Below are 20,408 nucleotides of genomic sequence, written 5' to 3'. Positions count from 1 at the left end.
TCTTCTGGATTATCTGTTCTCCAAAGTTTTGAGGGACCAGTTTTTTTTATATACTCTGCATTCCCTTGTCATATACTTTCTTGGAATCTAATAAAGATGTGAATGAAGAGAAATGTATGACTAATTCATTCACTAAACCATTTCCAGAACCAACTATATGATAGCCTAGAAATATATCAACTCTGTGGTTATCTCTGAGCCCCAGTAAATTGATCCAAATCTCATTTTTTTGTCACCTGAGGGAAAAAATATTGTATCTGATGCATAGCTGTGGAGCTTCATGGAATACAGTCATGTCCTGGAAAGGCTGAGAGTTGCTGGTGGTGATTCCTGAGTCCTGTACCTTCCTCAAGACATGACTGTAAGTCAAAGAGCTACTTCAGTAATATCAGGAAGGCTAAGGGATCAGTCAGAAATGAGGCGTTTTTTTTAAAAAAGCAATCAACAAAATGGTAATTAACACATTCCTATCAATAATTACTTTAATGTATATGAAATAAATGCTTCAAATAAAAGACATAGTCTGCCTGAATATATATATATATATATATGGAATATATATATATATGGAATATATATATATATATAGAGAGAGAGAGAGAGAGAGAAATAAAGTCTCCCAAGCAGACTGCACTGTCATCATGGAGCCCAATGTGGGGCTTGAACTCACGAACTGTGAGATCCATGACCTGAGCCGAAATCAAGAGTCAGATGCTTAACCAACTTGAGCCATCCAGAAGCCCCAACTGATTTGTGAATATTGAACCATACTTGCATTCCCTGGAACAAATCCCACTTTATTATGGTGTATGATAATTTATATATATATATATATATATATATATATATACTGCCTATGAGAGACTCACTTCAAATGTAAACACACACAGGCTGAAGTGAAGGGATGAAAAAACATATTCCATGCAAAGAAATGAAAAACAATGCAATAATAGTAGGGAACTCAAACCTTGATATATGTCAACAAATAGATCATCCATCTACACAAAAACATCAATAAGGAAACATTGACCTTAAAGGATACATTACATTAAATGGACTTATTAGGTATGTGCAGATCATTCTATCCAAAAGCATAATAAAAATTCCTTTCAAAGTGCACACAGAGCATTCTTCAGTTTAGATAAATAGAACTCATGTTAGGCTACAAAACAAGTCTCAATAAATTGAATATTGAAATCATATCAAACATCTTTTCTGAACCGAAGAATATGAAACTAGAAATCAACTATAAGAAGAAAACTGGAAAAAACACAAGCGTGTGGAAGTTAGACAACATGCTACTAAACAACCAATGAGTTAAGTCAAAGAGGAAATTAAAAAAAATACCTTCAGACAAATGAAAAAGGAAACACAACAGTCCTAAATCTATAGAAAGCAGCAAAAGCAGTTTTAAAAGGAAAGTTTATAGCAATACAATCCTACCTCAAGACAAGAAAAATCTCAAACCTTATACCTAAAGGAAATAGAGAACAAACAAAGCCCAAAATTACTAGAAAAGAGTAAATAATAATAGAGCAAAAATAAATAAAATAGAAGCAAAAAATGGGAAAGAAGTCAATGAAACTAAAAGCTAGTTCTTTGAAAAGGTAAACAGAATTGATAAATCATTAGCCAGACTCATCAAAAATAAATAAATAGGGCCTAAAGTAATAAAATTATAAGTAAAAGAGAAGTTACAACTGATGCCACAGAAATACAAAGGATCATGTACAATTGTATGCCAATGAATGGGACAACATAGAAGAAATGGATAAATTCCTAGAAAACTACAATCTTCCAATACCGAATAAAGACGAAACAGAAAATCTGAATAGACCAACTCCTAGTAATGGAAAAAAAGGCAATTGAATCAGTAATAAAAAGACTTTCAACAAATAAAAACCCAAGACTAGATGACTCACAGGTCAATTCTACCAAACATTTAAACAAGAGGAAATACATATTCTTCTCAAACTATTCAAAATATTGAACAGGAAGGAATGTTTCCAAGCTCATTCTTTGAGGCCAGCATTACCCTGACCAAAACTACACCACAAAATAAAGAAAATTAGATGTCAATATCTCTGATGAATATAGCTGCAAAAATCCTCAACACAAAATTGGAAAACCAAATTCAACAATACATTAAAATTATCATACACCATGATAAAGTGGGATTTGTTCCAGGGAATAGAGAATGGTTCAATATTCACAAATCAGGGCTTCTGGATGGCTCAGGTTGGTTAAGCATCTGACTTTTGATTTTGGCTTAGGTCATGGATCTCACAGTTCGTGAGTTCAAGACTCACATTGGGCTCCATGCTGATGGTGCAGAGTCTGCTTGGGAGTCTTTCTTACTTTCTCTCTACCCTCCCTCCCCCCAAGTAAATTTAAAATAAACAAAAAAAGTCTCAAATCAATCAACACATTAACAAAAATAAGGATAAAAATCATGATTACCTCAATAGATTCAGAAAAAGCATTTGATAAATTTCAACATCCATGTATGCTTAAAACCTCAACAAAGTTAATAAAGAGTGAACATATCTAAACATAATAATGTCCATAAATGAGAAGCCCACAGTTAACATACTCAACAGTGAACAGCTGAAAGTTTTTCTCTAAGATTAGAAACAAAATAAGGATGTTCACATTTGACACTTTTATTAATAAAAGTAGATAGTACTAGAAATCCTAGGTGTAGCAAACAGACACGAAAAAGAATAAAAGGCATCCAAATTTGAAAACAAAAGAAGTAAAACTCTATTTTCAGGCATGGTTCTATATATAGAAAATTCTAAAGACTGCACTAAGAAACTATTAGAATTATACATGAATTCAGTAAAGTTTAATAATATAAAGTTAATATACAAACACCTGTTGCATTTCTGTACACTAATAATGAACTATCAGAAGAAGAAACTTAAAAAAATCTCATTTATCGGGGCGCCTGGGTGGCGCAGTCAGTTGAGCGTCCGACTTCAGCCAGGTCATGATCTCGTGGTTCGTGAGTTCGAGCCCCGCGTCAGGCTCTGGGCTGATGGCTCAGAGCCTGGAGCCTGTTTCCAATTCTGTGTCTCCCTCTCTCTCTGCCCCTCCCCCGTTCATGCTCTGTCTCTTTCTGTCCCAAAAATAAATAAACGTTGAAAAAAAAATTTAAAAAAAAAATCTCATTTATAACTGCAACAAAAAGATTGATTAGGGGTGTCTGGATGGCTCAGTCAGTTAAGTGTCTGACTGTTTACTCAGGTCATGATCTCTCAGCTTATGGGTTCAAGCCCCATGTCAGGTCCCATGCTCACAGTGTGGGGCCTGATTGGGATTCTCTCCCCCTCTCTCTCTGCCCCTTCCCTACTCATACGTTCTCTCTCTCAAAATAAATAAACTTTAAAAAGAATAAAGTTAGCCTAGAAATAAATTTAACCAACAGTGAAAGACCTGTGCTCTGAAACTATAAGATGTTGATGAAAGAAATAGAACATGACACAAATAAGTGGAAAGATATGTCATATTCAAAGATTATAAAAATTAATATGAAGATGGCCATACAAAACAATCTGCAGATTCAATGCAATATCCTCCAAGATAACAAGGGCATTTTCCATAGAACTGGAACAAAATGCCTTAAAATTTGTATGAAACCACAAAAGACCCAGAATAACCAAAGCAATCTTGAGAAAGAAGAAAGCAGGAGGCATCATGTTTTCTGTTTTCAAACTATACTACAAAGCTGTAAAGCAGTATGATACTAGCACAGAAACAGACACTTAGATTAATGGAACAGAATACAGAGTTCAGAAATAAACCCACAATTTTATGGTCGATTAATCTATAACAAAAGAGTCAAAAATATATAATGGGGGAAAAGACAGTCTCTCAATAAATAGTGTTGGGAAAACTGGACAACTAGATGCAAAAGATGAAACTGGACCACTTTCTTATACCATACATAAAAATAAACTCAAAATGTATCAAAGATTTAAATGTAATACTGAAAACTATAAAACTCCCAGAAGACAACATAGGCAGTAAGGTCTTAGACATCACACCTAGCAATATATTTGGGGCTCTGTCTCAGACAAGGGCAACAAAAGCAAAAACAAACAAATGGGACTACATCTAACTAAAAACCTTTTGCATAGTGAAAGAAACCATCAACAAATGAAAAGACAAGCTACTGAATGGGAGAAGATATTTGCAAATGATGTATTGAATAAAGTGTTAACAACCATAATATGTAAAATTCATACAACTCAATAGGAAAAAACAATTCAATTAAAAATATGGGCAAAAACCTGAACAGACATTTCTCCCAAGAAGACAGAGATAGCTGACAGACACATGAAAAGATGATCAACTTACTAATCAGGAAAATGCAAATCAAAACCATAATGAGACATTACCCTATCTCAGAATGGCTAGGCAAAAATACAAGAAATAACAAGTATTGGTGAGGATGTGGAGGAAAAGAAATGTTTGTGCACTGTTGGATGTAATGCAAAATGGTTCTGCTACTATGGAAAACAGTATGGAGCTTCCTCCAAAAAAATAAAAAAATATCAAAAACAGAACTACCATACAACTCAACAATTCCACTTCTAAGTATTTATCCAAAGAAAATGAAAATACTAATTCAAAAAGATATATTTACCCCTATGTTTATTGCAGTATTATTACAGTAGCCAAAATATGGAAGCAACCTAAGTAGCTACTGATAGAAAAATGGATAAGGAAGATGTGATATATATCTATAAATACACACAAGCACAAAATTGAGTATTAGTCACAAAGAAGAATAAAATTGATCATTTGCAACAAAAAGGATGGACATAAGGGGTATTAGGCTAAGTGAAATAAGTCAGAGAAAAATAAATACTGTGTGGTTTTATTTATGTGTGCAATCCAAAAAAACCACAAAAAACAAAACATAACAGAAACATAAATATGGAGAACAGTCTGTTGCTAGAGGGGAAAGAGGGATGGGAAAAATTGGTGAAGGGGATTAAAAGGTACAAACTTTTAGTTATACAATAAATAAGATATTGGAATTTAACGTACAGCATAGGGAATATGGTTAGTGATATTTTAACAATTTTGTATGGTGAAAGATGGTAGCTATGTATTATTGTAGTGGTAACTTCGTGCTGTATATAAATGTTGAATCTCTATGATGTATGCCTGAAATTAACATAATATTGTGTTCAACCACAATAGAAACAAAAATAAATAAGGCAGTTGAGGGTAATTTATCTGGAATGCTTATGACCTCTATTTTCACAGGAAAAATGAAAGTGACTTATTCAGGAAAATCTCCTTCCACTAGACAAGGAAATTTAAAACTCCTGTTCATAAAAAAGGCACTATGCATGGAGTACTTGTAAACAAAAACTGAGAGAAATACAAATAAAGAATAAAGGGTAACCATCCTTAATAGATCAAGTTCCTATTTTTAGACTTCCAATACTATGTTGAAAAACAGTGGCGAGAGTGGACATCCCCGTATTGTTCCTGACCTTAGGGGGGAAGTTCTCAGTTTTTCCCTATTGAGGGTGATATTAGCATTGGGTCTTTCATATATGGTTTTTATGATCTTCTATCCCTACTTTCTTGAGGGTTTTTATCAAGAAAGGACGTTGTGTTCTGTCAAATGCTTTCTCTGCATCTATTGAGAGTTTCATATGGCTCTTGTCCTTTCTTTTATTGATGTGATGAATCACATTGATTGTTTTGTGGATATTGAACCAGCCCTGCATCCCAAGTATAAATTCCACTTGGTCGTGGTGAATAATTTTTTTAATTTATTGTTGGATCCACTTGGCTAATATCTTTTTGAGGAGTTTTGCATCCATGTTCATTAGGGAAATTGGTCGATAGTTCTCCTTTTTAGTAGGATCTTTGGTTTTGGAATCAAGGTAATGCTGGCTTCATAGAAAGAGATTGGAAGTTTTCCTTTCATTTTTATTTTTTGGAACAGCTTTAAGAAAATAGGTGTCATCTCTTCCTTAAATATTTTGTGGAATTCCCCCGGAAAGCCATCTGGCCCTGGACTTTTGGTTTTTTTGGGAGATTTTTGAATACCAATTCGATTTCTTTACTGGTTATGGGTCTGTTCAAATTTTCTATTTCTTGCTGTTTCAGTTTGGTAGTGTATATGTTTCTAGGAATTTGTCCATTTCTTCCAGATTGCCCATTTTATTGGCATATAATTGCTCATAATATTCTCTTATTGTTGTTCGTATTTCTGCTGTGTTGCTTGTGATCTCTCCTCTTTCATTCTTGATTTTATTTATTTGTATCCTTTCCTTTTTATTTTTGATCAAACTGGCTAGTGGTTTATAACTTTGGTTAATTATTTCAAAGAACCAGCTTCCGGTTTCATTGATCTGTTCTACTGGGGGTTTTTTTGTTTTGTTTTGATAGCATTAATTTCTGCTCTAATCATTATTATCTCCTGTCTTCTGATGGTTTTGGGTTTTCTTTGCTGTTCTTTTTTGAGCTCCTTAAGGTGTAAGGTTAGGTTGTATATCTGAGATCTTTCTTCCTTCTTTAGGAAGGCCTGGATTGCTATATACTTTCCTCTTATTACACCCTTTACTAGGTCCCAGAGGTTTTGGATTGTGGTGTTATCAATTTCAGTGGCTTCTATGTACTTTTTAATTTCCTCTTTAACTTCTTGGTTAGCCCATTCGTTCTTCAGTAGGATGTTTTTTCAGTCCCCAAGCATTTGTTACCTTTCCAAATTTTTTCTTGTGGTTGATTTTGAGTTTCATAGCATTGTGGTCTGAAAATATGCATGGTATGATCTCGATCTTTCTGTACTTGCTGACCACTGATTTGTGTCCCAGTATGTGGTCTATTCTGGAGAATGTTCCACATGCACTGGAGAAGAATGTATGTTCTGCTGCTTTAGGATGAAATGTTCTGAATATATCTGTTAAGTCCATCTGGTGGGTCATTCAATGCCATTGTTTCCTGTTGGTATTCTGATTACATGATGTGTCCAGGGTTGTAAGTGGGGTGTTGAAGTTCCCTATTATTATGGTATTATTATCAATGAGTTTCATTAGCATGATAGATGGTTCTCCATCCCCTTGCTTTCAATCTGAAGGTGTCTTTAGGTCTAAAGCGGGTCTCTTGTAAACAGCATACAGATGGATCTTGTTTTCTTATACATTCTGTTACCCTATGTCTTTTGATTGGAGCACTTAGTCCATTGATGTTTAGAGTGAGTACTGAAAGATATGAATTTATTGCCATGATATTACTTGTAGAGTTGGAATTTCTGGTGGTGTTCTCTGTTCCTTTCTAGTCTTTGCTTTGGGTATGTATGTATGTATGTATTTTCATCTTTTCTCCCCTCAGAGATTCCCCCTTAAATTTCTTGCAGGGCTAGTTTACTGGTCACAAACTCCTTTAATTTTTGTTTGTCTGGGAAATTTTTAATCTCTCCTCTTTGGAATGACAGTCTTGCTGGAAAAAAGAATTCTTGGTTGCATATTTTTCTGGTTCAGCACATTGAATATATCCTGTCACTCCTTTCTGGCCTGCCAAATTTTTGTGGATAGGTCTGCTGCAAACCTGATCTCTCTTCCCTTGCAGGTTAAGGACTTTTTTTTTCCTTTGCTTCTTTCCTTGACTGAGTATTTTGAATTTGACTGTGATATGCCTTGTTGATGGTCACTTTTTGTTGAATCTGATGGGAGTCCTCTGTGCTTCCTGGATTTTGATGTCTGTGTCTTTTCCAGGTTAGGAAAGTTTTCTGCTGTTTTGCTCACATAACCTTTCTATCCCTTTTTCTCTCTCTTCATCTTCTGTAACCCCTATCATTCTGATGTTCCTTTTTAATGAGTCACTGATTTCTCTAATTGTTAAATCGTGCTCTTTTGCCTTAGTCTCCCTCTTTTTTTATGCTTCATTACTCTCCATAATTTTGTCCTCTATATTGCTGATTCACTGCTCTGCCTCATCCAACCTTGCCACCGTGGCATCCATTCGAGATTAAAGCTCAGTTATAGCATTTTTTATTTCATTCTGAATATTTTTCTTCTTATCTCTGCAGATAGGGATTCTAATGTATTTTTGACTCTAGCTAGTATTCTTTTTTTTTTTTTAATTTTTTTAACGTTTATTTATTTTTGAGGCAGAGAGAGACAGAGCATGAGCAGGGGAGGGGCAGAGAGAGAGGGAGACACAGAATCTGAAACAGGCTCCAGGCTCTGAGCTGTCAGCACAGAGCCCGACGTGGGGCTTGAACTCACAGACCGTGAGATCATGACCTGAGCCGAAGTCCGACGCTTAACCAACCAAGCCACCCAGGCTCCCCTAGCTAGTATTCTTATTATCATGATTCTAAATTCTGGTTCTCGCATCTTGCTTGTATCTGTGTTAGTTAAGTCCCTGACTGTCATTTCTTTCTGCTCATTCTTTTGGGGTGAATTCCTTCGTTTCATCATTTTGAAGGAAGAAAAGGAATTAATGAGGTAAAAAATACATAGAAAAGAATTAAAATTAAAAAAATTAAAATTAAAAATTAAAAACAAACCCACAAAAAAATAAAATAAATGATGCTTAGCTAGATCCTTAGGTGTGTTTTTTTCTGGGTTTTGAAAGGGGCATGACAGATTAGAGAAAAAAAAGGGAAAGAAAAGAAAAAAAGAAAAAAGGAAATCATTTGAAAATTTGAAAAAAATGAATACACTGAATTAGAATAAAATGAAATGATGGAAGTAAAATAGAATTTGAAAAAAATTATGCAAAAGTAAAAAATATAGTAGGGAAAAAATTAAAGAAAGATATTTTTAATAAAAATTAAAAATAAAAATAATTTTTTTCTTTCTGTATTCAAGAAAAAGAAAATAGATGAAAAGGAGATGAAAAAGTAAAAAGAAAAAAAAGGAAATTGAATAGATGGACTAGTGATCAGACTAAAATACGATTAAAATTACTTTTTTTTCCCCTAAAAGTCAAACTATGAAACACTTTATCATCTGTAAATTAAGCAGGCAGATGGAATTTTGTTCCTGAAGAGCGAGGTTGACCCAGTTGGGCGGGGCTTAGTGTAATGGCTCTGTTCTCCACTAGATGGCTATGCTTTGCTTACTGGGATGAATTGTTGTGGTGCTTGTAGGTGTGTATGCACGTGCACGGGAGCCGTGAAAATGGCATCACCCAACTACTCAGTCTCTAGCATCAGAACTCTATTCTCCTTGATCAACAGTTGTGCACCCATCCTTTGTCTTCAGTTTCCATCCACTCTCTGCTTCTACACTGTCCATGACCAAGCCCCAGGCAGCACCTCCCTCTGAGTTTTATCTCAGATGTGGCTGTGTTTCCCGCCCCCTTACTTCTGAAGGACTGAGGCTCTGACCTGCTCTGCCCCTCTGCAGGAGGGCCTCACTGAGCAATGGCTGGGTGCCAGCTGCATCCAGGAACTTTTGCAGGACTGTGCTGCTAATGCCCAGAGACTGAAGCTGGGTGCCAGCCCACCCCAGAAAAAGTTCATGCAATTTGGCAGCAGCAGCAGCGCTTCAGAGATTATGTTAAATAACAGCATGCATCTGGCACCAGGCTTCACCCCCAACCTTGTTCCAGCACCAGCGAATATGATTGTTCTCCTGGGTCTGCTGGGACCTTTGCCTTTGGGTTAGCTGCACAGCCTCTACTAGATGTCCTCCCAGCAGGGGAACTGCCTCTCCCCATGTGGCCTAAAGACCCCAGACTTCACTCTGCTCCTGGGGATTCACCTTTCCCACCAGAGCACTGCCAGTTATCAAGCTATGGCTTTTCAGACTCTGCTCTCCCTATTTATAGAGTCTTAATGGAATTTAAACCCTCTCCTTTCTTCTTTCTCCCTTTTTAGTTTAGTCCCTGTGGCTGTTTCCACTTTTCCACTTTCTCTCCAGCTTCTTTGAGGGTGGTGCTTTTCCTGTATTCTCCCCCCCAGTCTCCATCCTCTCTCTGGACACAAAGCCTTTCACAGCTTCTCTCTCTCCCCCAGTTCACCTCTCTGTGCTGTGTACCTGCTGAGTTCTGGGGTTCAGGTTGTGCAGCTTGTTGTGTTAATCCTCAAATCATTTTTCTATGTGTGCAGGATGGTTTGGTGTTGACCTGGGTGTATTTCATGGATGCAAGACACAAAAAAAACTTCCATGCTGTTCCGCCATCTCAGCTTCTCCTTCAGGTTTCTGTTTAATGTCATCTAGTCAGAAATACCTCCCATGCCCACTGCATATAAAACATTAGGCACCCCAAGATACTGTCTATCTTACATTTCCTACTTAATTTTGACATAGAATTATAAACACCCAACACATGTGTTTCTTACTTTTAATTCTCTGTTTCCCTGGTGTAGAATATAAATACCATGGAATGGGGAACTTGTTTGTTTTTTTACCGCTCTACCCTCATCTATAAGTTACTGTAATAAGAGCACCTAGAAAAGGACTTGTATATTGTAAGTTACTTCAAAAAGAATTTTTTATTTAATGTATAAAATGTATCTAATAAATAATTAAGGCAAGTAATAGTAAAAGGACAGTGTGATATATTTTCCTTGCTATATTGGCAATTTTTTAAAAGATTAATACTAAAGTTGGTAAGGATATGGTCAAGCAGGTACACCAGATAATGCCAACTTATCCTCCAAAAAACCCCACCAATTATCAATCCTTTCATTGAATATATTAAAATTCCCCATACCTTTCAATATAGCAATTAAGCAAGCACAGATTTTTTTGATTGTGTAATAGTAACAGAAAAAACTTAGAAATAAACTATGCACCAATGAGACAGTGGGTAAATTATTACATCCATGTGATGGTACACCTTAGAGTTGTTAAAATAATGAAGTAAATCTGTATTAAAAATACTAGAAACTTCTCTGAGAAATGTATATGCAATAAGAAATGCAGAAGAATGATTCTGTTTATGAAGAAATATGTTTTTACATTTCTCTGTATTCTCAAAAACAATCAGAATTATATACACTAAATCATTTACAGCACTTGGGGGAAGGAGGATTTTAGCAGGGTTGGGTGTGGGGTGAGAACATTACTTGAAGTTTTTTTTTATATACTTTTTTATTTTTGATACAATTAGAATGTATGCATTGATTACTTATTTGAGAGATGAGATAAAAGCGAAATAAAATTAAACAGGTTAGTATAAAATCTTGAGCTACTGAATAATACCTTTATGGGTTTTTTTAATTTATTTTTTAAAATTCTAGTATAATAACAAATAACCAAAATAACCAAATAACCAAAAATAATAAAATCCATAGTAATAGTGGTGCCTAGGCTGCTCAGTCAGTTGAGTTTCTGACTCTTGATTTTGGCTCAGATCATGATCTCACGGTTTTTGGGTTCACGCCCTGCATCAGACTCTGTGCTCAGTTGGAGTCTCTTTAAGATTCTCTCACTCCCTTTCCCTCTGTCCCTCCTCTGCTCATGCATAAGAGTTCTTTATCTCTTTCTCTGAAAAAAAATACATTGAAATAAACTTAAGCAAGGAAGTAAAAGATCTGTATACTGAAACTATAAAAACACTGATGAAAAAAAATTAAAGATAACACAAACAGAAAGATATCTATTGTATACTCATGGATTGGAAGAACCAATATTGTTAAAATGTCCATACTACTCAATGCAATACCTATCAAAATACCAAAAACACCTTTTTACAGAACTGGAACAAATAATTCTAAAATTTTTGTGGAACCACAAAAGATCCCAAATAGCCAAAGCAATCTTGTAAAAGAAGAATAAAACTAGAGGTATAATAGTCTCAAATTTTAAGCTATACTACAAAGGCATAGTAATCAAAACAGTATGATACTGGCACAAAAATAGAAACATAGATAAATGGAATAGAACAGAGAGCTCCAAATAAACCCACACTTTCTATGACAAAGGAGGCAAGAATATGCAGTGGGAAAATGACAGTCTTTTAAACAAATGATTATGGGAAAATTAGACAGATACATGCAAAATAAGGAAACTGGATCTTCACTAGACACAAAAATAAATTCAGAATAATGTATTGATACAAATAGAAAAAATAGGCAGTAATCTCTTTACATCAGTCATAGAAACATTTTTCCAGACATGTCTCCTAAGGCAAGGGAAACAAAAACAGAAGTAAACTATGGGGACTACAGCAAAATAAAAAGCTTTTTCAAAGTGAAGGCAACCATCAACAAAACAACAGGACAACCTACTGAAAAAGAGAAGATATTTGCAAGCAACATATCCAATAAGGGGTTAATATGCAAAATATATAAAGAATATATACAACCCAACACCCCAAAACCAAATAATCTGGTTAAAAAATGGGCAGAGGATATGAATAGACATTTTTCCAAAGAAGTTATACAGATGGCTAACAGCAACAAAAAAAATGCTTATCACTAATCATCAGGAAAATGCAAATCAAAACCACAATGATATGTCACCTCACACCTGTCAGAATGGCTAAAGTAAAAACTCAAGAAATTATAAGTTTGAGCAAGGATGCAGAGAAAATGGAACCTTGTACACCTTTGGTGAGAATGCAAATTGATGCAGCCACTGTGGAAAATAGTATGGATGTATCTTATATAGTTTTTATCACCACAACTTCACATTATGGGACCAAAAAATGAGACTGCCAGTTTTTCTGCATCAAAGAAGGGTTACAAGATACAGTCACTTACTAATAACTAAAGGAAATTGCCTCTCTTCACTTTGATGTTCTGTGAGACATTTATGGCCATTCACAAGAATTGCTGGGTCACTATGCTCTCCTCTTTCCTGTGAACTACCCTGATCCTTGGTCCCTTGAGCATCTCAGCAAGTCAGATTTTAATAACAAAGGAATTTATTTTTTGCCAGAGAAAAGATTCTCCAAGATAATTCTAGTCATGTGAGGATAGTATTAGTAGATTTTTGGGAATAGTCTGGGAAAGCAATCTCTTTTGAAAGAGTTCTAGTTAGTATCTGGAAAGAAAGTATCTGGAAAGTATCAGGATAAATATATATTTACTATTTATTACAGACCCAGCAGAGTCTCAAGGTATGTACTTTTAGAAGGCATGATTTTCACAAGTTTGCCAGCTTGTAAATTCCTATAATGGGGTGAGTGACCAATCATTCCCATTTCTCTGGGATTTAGGCATGTCCTGGGATGTGAGACTTTTAGTGATAAACCAAGAAAGTCTCCAGCAAATTGGAACAAGTTTGTTACCCTACAGGGTGCGGAACAAGACTAATTGATTCAACAATTAATTCAACAAGTATTTAATAAATGCCTAGTACCTGCTGTGCAATGCGTTAGACAACAAGGATGACAACAGTAAACAAAACATACACCTATACAGTTTCTGCCCTTATAGAGTTTAAAGACTTTAAAAAAAAAGTACTAATTATGTGGCATACTAATTATGCCACACTGATTTTCCTATTCACAAACTTAGTTTGTTTAAGTGCTATTGTCACTCAGGGAGAGAGATATACAGTATCTGTGGAAGACTTTTATGGAAGAGAAGGGCTTCAGCGGATTCTCAGAGATTGCTGTTTCCATGAGCTCAGCTTCTTGCATATAGTCAATCCTCAACAGATGTTTGTTGAATTAAATTGACACAAATTTCTGAGCCAACTTTCTATTCATGGATTGGAACCAAAGATGAGGAGAAAGCCTTATGGCTTCTGTAGTTTGGCTTCTGTTTCAGGCAGACACTCAAGTGTTGCTGTAGTTACATGCTCTGAAGTTTTTTCCTCTGACTCTCCAATTCAAGAAATGAAACTTTACTTGTTCATTTACTTAGAGATGAACTCCAGATTACTCTGGAGAATTGACCTGATTCAAAATAATTTACATTCAAGCCTGAAGCTATTAGGTATATTTAATATTTGTGTACAGTAATCATGGCTACCTCTTTTTGGAATGAAAGAATCTGTGCAAACTGGTTAACAACCAAAATTATGTGGGAGAACAGAGCGTGTCAGGTTGGAATCCTTCCTGGATATTTTTCACCAAGCTGTGAGGGTCTGATGTTTCACTCTTTGTTCTCTGTACCAATAATGCCAAGTGGACAGAATGTTGATATCATTAGTCAGGATCAGTATTGCAGTGTGATGTAAGAAACACAGTGTTGAGAGTTGGGGGCCTGGATGCTACCCAGACTTTGTCATGAACTGGCTGTGTGAGTTGGGAGAGGTGACTTATCTCTTAGTTTTCCTCATTTCTAAAATGGGGAAGTTTAGGAGCACCTGAGTGGCTCAGTTGGTTAAACATCTGACTTCAGCTCAGGTTTTGATCTCAAAGTTCATGGGATCGAGACCCGTGTCAGGCTCTGTGCTGACAGCTTGGAACTTAGAGCCTGCTTCAAATTCTGTATCTCCCTCTCTCTGCTCCTTCACCACTCATGCTTGTGTCTCTCTCTGTCTTTCAAAAACTAAGTACATATCTAAATCAATTTATAAAAATTAAAATGAGGAAGTTTAACAAGGCCATTTAAAAGGAGAGTTCTAGCAGTAACAGTCCAGAATTTAACCCTTTTTTTTTACTCTGTACAGCTTCTCATTATCATTTTGTCATTAAAATACCAAGCTTTCATATGAGGACTTTAAGAGACAAAACAGATGAACATAAGGGAAGGGAAACAAAAATAATATAAAAACAGGGAAGGGGACAAAACAGAAGAGACTCATAAATATGGAGAACAAACAGAGGGTTACTGGAGGGGTTGGGGGAGGGGGGTGGGCTAATGGGTAAGGGGCACTAAGAAATCTCCTGAAATCATTGTTGCATTACATGCTAACTGATTTGGATGTAAATTTTACAAAATAAAAAATAAAATTAAAAAAAAACCCAAGCCTTCTCAAATTTAATTGATTTCATCACATAGTACAGCATAATTTGTGCTACTTCTAAATGACAGTTACTTCTAAATGACACATATGGAAGTACTTTAATCTTATCAGTGATGTGCCCCCCCCTTACACTACAGGCGGTGAAGCAGGGAAGGAAGAAGAATCAAGATAAGAATGCTTGATCCTAAAAGACAGTCCTTAAGAAGCTATATAAACTGTATTTCAGGGAGCATCTGGCTGAGAGTCAATAAAGAATGAGACTCTTCATCTTGGGGTTGTAAATTCAAGCCCTATCTCAGGTGTAGAGATTATTTAAAAATAAAATCTTAAAAAAAATAAACTGTACATCAGAATAGTCCATTGATGTGAAGGAAAGGCAAAGAATTTTCCACAATACTTTACATTCACTAAAGGTATGTTCTATAGGGCATTGACACCAAGTTTTTACGGCTTACACACATGTGAACATTACATGGCATCCCAACGAAGGTAGGAAATGAGTGGTAAATTTCTCCTGCACCAGCATGAGACAAGGTGCTTTCATGTTTCTGTAGAGCCCATAAAGAAATGATCCAGCCTCTGGGCCAAGGAATAAAGAGGGCACTTGAAGAATGAAGTGACACTTAAGAGGTTTCTGATTCATCTTTTTTTTTTTCTAGTACCTAGATGGGGCATGTTCACTTTAATATTCCCAATATTATGAGATGGAATGAGACTATCTAATCTATCCATTAAAATCATATATATAATGTCAACATGAAATCAGAGATCTGGGTTTGATTAAGATTCACTAGTTACTAGTGTTTTTGACCATGGATAAGTCATTTAGATCTATAAAAGTGTCATGGAAAGATACAGGAGAAACCTTTGGATTTGTGTGTCTCACTTCCTCCCCATGAAAAACTACTATAGTAACTATAAATTACTCATTCTGTAAAAAAAGAAAGAAAGAGAGAGAGAGAAGTAGAAGAGAAAAGAAAAGAAAGGAAAAGAAAAGAAAAGAAAAGAAAAGAGAAAAATTCAAAGAGCTGCTTCACTATAAATCTGTTGGAGAAGAATGAAAATAAGTCTGTGTGTACTTGAGTGTTTTATAGACTGGAGTATAAGTTGTCATATAATATTGACAACCAGAAGATTCTAGCAATCACAAGCAGTGTGCAGCATGAAGTAACAGAAACATGGAAGTGTAAGAGGTACGTAACAGGTCATTCATATATAATAGATTATTTTTAGATACTTTTGATATACCAAAGACTTCAAGAAATTGGGGTCTTGTGTTGTTGAGTGGGGGCAACAGCCATGAAATTTGGCTTAGAGCCTAGTAAAAACTGGAAAACAGACCTTAAGTTCAAGAACACACAACAGATGAAAGTTTCCTCACACATATTAAGCCATGCAACTTCCTTTCTTTTCTTCTCCTCTTCCTCCTACTACACAGGCCATGATAAAAATATTTATATAGACAAGGAGCTAAGACTGTGGCCAAGTTTGCTATTGCAGATACCTAATGGTCTGATAGCAGTATTTTTAGTATTATTTGAAAGAGCTAAGTGGTCAAATGTGTTTCCAAATTTCTCTCATACTTCCTATCACAGCATGTAGCTATCTGTCCTATCCTGATACATCCATGAGGCTCTTTTACTAATCATACATAAAGTGAGGATCTAAAAATTGCAACTCAAGTTCTGACTTCTCCAAAAACACCTTTATCTGACCTTAAAAATAACTTGTTTATTGTCACCCTCAGGCTGCTCTGATGTTATTAAATTCAACTGTATATAGGGGAGCACCCAAAATAATAGTTGTTTAAGAAAGAAGTTATTTTTATTCTCATGTAGAAGAAGTCCCAAGATAGGCAGCCTTAGGCATAAGGTAACTCTGTAGTCATCAGAGACCCATACTTCTTTTATCTATGTGCCTTGCACTATGGTTATATTTTATATAAATCAGGTTTAAATATCTTCCTTGTTAGTGTCTTAATAGACTGAAAAAATACAATCATCAAAACCAGCCTTTCTGCACAGTAATAATTTCATTACAGAATTTATGTGAAATCTTTCATGCCAACAATAATTTCTTACAAAATTCTTTCCACTGAAGTTTTACAAGTTTTACAAGTTTTTCAAGTTTTACCTTGAACCCCAACGTAAAGCAGAACTTATTTTCTGCTGATGGCAAGCTATACTTTATGTGTACAATAAATGTATTGTGAATAAAAAAAATTAAATGTGTTAATAAATATGGATCATCAAATCTAGACATCACCTTGAAAGGATATCAAAATTTTGTGTAACAACGTTTTACTTTTAATTAAATAATTAATTTTAAGTTACTTTTATATATTTTTTTAATTTTGAAAAGTATTTACTTTTTTGAATTAATTAATTGCAGATAAAATTAGCTACAAGTTGTAGCCTAAATAGAAATGGCTAGAACAAATACAACGCATGACTGGATTTCCTTTCATTATTCACAAAGCAAGTGGCAATCCAGAAAACTTCAAAATTAATTATATTTTTTTAAAGAGGGTAACAGCAGTTACTGACATTATAATTAGTAAATGTATTTATTTATTTATAATTTTTATAATATTTATTTATTTTTGAGAGAGAGAGAGATAGCATGAGCTGGAGAGGGGCAGAGAGAGAGGAAGACATAGAATCCAAAGCAGGCTCCAGGCTTTGAGCTGTTAGCACATAGCTAGATACAGGGCTCAAACTCATGAACCACGAGATCATGACTTAAGCTGAAGTTGGATGCTTAACTGACTGAGCCACCCAGGCATCCCACAACTAGTAAATTTATAATACAAGAATCCTGACATGCATTTTCTGAGTGAACCCAAATGATCACTTTTAAAAACAAGGAAACTTTTTCTGCAAGCATTATGTAAGAATATTTATGCTGACAAGTGAGTGTAAAAAAGTTGATCTTAACAGCTTCTAAGAACATGATGGAGTTAGAAGATCCTGACCTCACCTCAACCCATGAACAAACTGAGACACATCAGTGCAACTAACTCGGAAAACGACACAAAGATTGGCAGAACAGACTTTCCAAGTTAATCATAGAGAGGAGGCCACATCAAAAAGGGTAGGAGAGGTGGAAACACAGTTTGGAACAAAATCCCTGAACCCACACCAGGCATACTAAGCAGGGGGACCCATGCCAGGAAGGTGAATTTCCAAAATATTTGGCTTTGAAAACCAGTAGGGCTTAACTCCTTGAGTTTTTACAGTAAGCAGGGATTAACTCTGAACACTTTAAAATGCAGTGGGCTGAAAATTGTGGCGTTAGTACACTGGGCTCACCGCATCCTGCTGATCACTTAGATTCCACACACATCTGCCTAATTTACCCCAATAACGACCAGAAGACTACCAGAATGGACGCTCCGGAGCCAAGCATAGATGAGAGGTCCATGGAAGAGGGTGGGAAGGGTGGAAAGGCAGTGCGTGCTACACGGACTGGCATGAGGGAGGCAGGGCAGTGGAGGGGCAGCCAGCCCACCTGGCAAGGCAGAGCCCCCGAGTCTGGCTTGCAAAAGTGGAGGGGCCAGATGGAGTGTGTTCTGACACCCAGTGGGATTTAACATCTGGAATGTTATAAGTCAAAAGCTCTGCTTGCAGAGTGAAAGGGAGAGTTGTTGAGCCCCAGAGGACAGAGCTCAGCTTGGTGGTGAACAAAGGCGCTGGGAAGAACCTTCTCCCTCGCCCATCCCCCAGCCAAAATCCCAAAGGGAACCAGTTCCCGTCATGGAACTTTCTTGCACCGCACAAACACCCAACGCTGTGCTTCTGCAGATCCATCCCTCCGACTGCTCTGCCTCCCTCCCGGTAGTGTGAGGCCCCTCCCAAAGTGGACCACTGAAGGCAAAGCTAGCTGAGACTACCACTCCTGCCATGGTTCACCTTGCGGATCCACCCCGGCCAATACACCAGATCCCATCAAAGCAGTACCACAAGACTGGCAGTGTGCAAGGAGCCCAGACAGAGGCTACACCACTCCACAGTGAGTCCTGCCCCTGGGAGAGGGGAAGATAAGGTACACACCAGTCTGACTGTGGCCCCAGCGGTGGGCTGGGGACAGACATCAGGTCTGACAGCGGCAACACCCACCAACACAAGTTACTCCAGACAGCACAGAGGAATTGCCCTGCAGTTCTGCACCACTCCAGAGACTATCCAAAATGATGAAATGGAACAATTCTCAAAACAAACTCCAGGAAGCAGCTACAGCTAACAAATTGATCAAAAACGATTTAAGCAACATAACAGAACATGAATTTAGAAAAATAGTCATAAATTTAATTGCTGGGCTTGAAAAAAAGCATACAGGACAGCAGAGAATGTATTGCTACAGAGATCAAGGGACTAAAAAATAGTCATGAGGAGCTAAAAAAAATGGAATAAATGAGGGGCAAAATAAAATGGAAGCTACCACAGCTCGGATTGAAGAGGCAGAGGAGAGAATAGATGAATCAGAAGATAAAATTATGGAAAAAGAGGACTAAGAAAAAGAGATATAAAAAATTCAGAAGTATGAGGGGAGAATTAGAGAACTAAGTGATGTAATCTAGAGCAACAATATCCTTATAATAGGAATCCAGAAGAGGAAGAGAAAGAGAAAGGGGCTGAGGTGTACTTGAACAAATCATAGCTGAGAAATTCCCTCAACTGGGGAAGGAAAAAGGCATTGAAATCAAAGAGGCACAGAGAACTCCCTTCAGACTTAACTTGAATCGATCTTCTGCATGATATATCATAGTGAAACTGGCAAAATACAAGGATAAAGAGAGAATTCTGAAAGCAGCTAGGGATAAACATGCTCTAACATATAAAGGGAGACCAAAAACACTCATGACGGATCTGTCTACTGAAATTTGGCAAGCCAGAAATAAATGGCAGGAAATCTTCAATGTGATGAACAGAAAAAATATGCAGCCAATAATCCTTTATCCAGCAAGTCTGTCATTTAGAATAGAAGGAGAGATAAAGGTCTTCCCAAACAAACACAAACTGAAGGAGTTTATCACCCACCACTAAACCAGCCCTACAAGAGATCCTAAGGGGCATTCTGTGAGACAAAGTACCAGTGACATCACAGCAAGCATGAAATCTACACACATCACAATGGCCCTAAACCCATATCTTTCAATAATAAGACTGAATGTAAACGGACTAAATGCTCCAACCAAAGGACATAGGGTATCAAAATGGATAAAAAAACAAGACCCATCTATTTGCTATCTATAAGAGACTGATTTTAGACCTGGGAACACCTTCAGATTGAAAGTGAGGGGATGGAGAACTATCACGCTACTGAAACTCAAAAAAAGCTGGAGTAGCCATACTTATATCAGACAAACTACAACTCAGATTAAAGGCTGTAACAAAGGATGAAGAAGGGCATTATATAATCATTACAGGGTCTAACATCAGGAAGAGCTAACAATTATAAATGTCTATGTGCCGAATACAGGAGCCCCAAATATATAAAGCAATTAATCACAAACATAAGCAACCTTATTGATAAGAATGTGGTAATTGCAGGAGACTT

Source organism: Prionailurus bengalensis, chromosome D1 (assembly GCF_016509475.1).
Source record: "Prionailurus bengalensis isolate Pbe53 chromosome D1, Fcat_Pben_1.1_paternal_pri, whole genome shotgun sequence".
Taxonomy (NCBI): Eukaryota; Metazoa; Chordata; class Mammalia; order Carnivora; family Felidae; genus Prionailurus; species Prionailurus bengalensis.
This window is presented reverse-complemented; position numbering follows the sequence as displayed.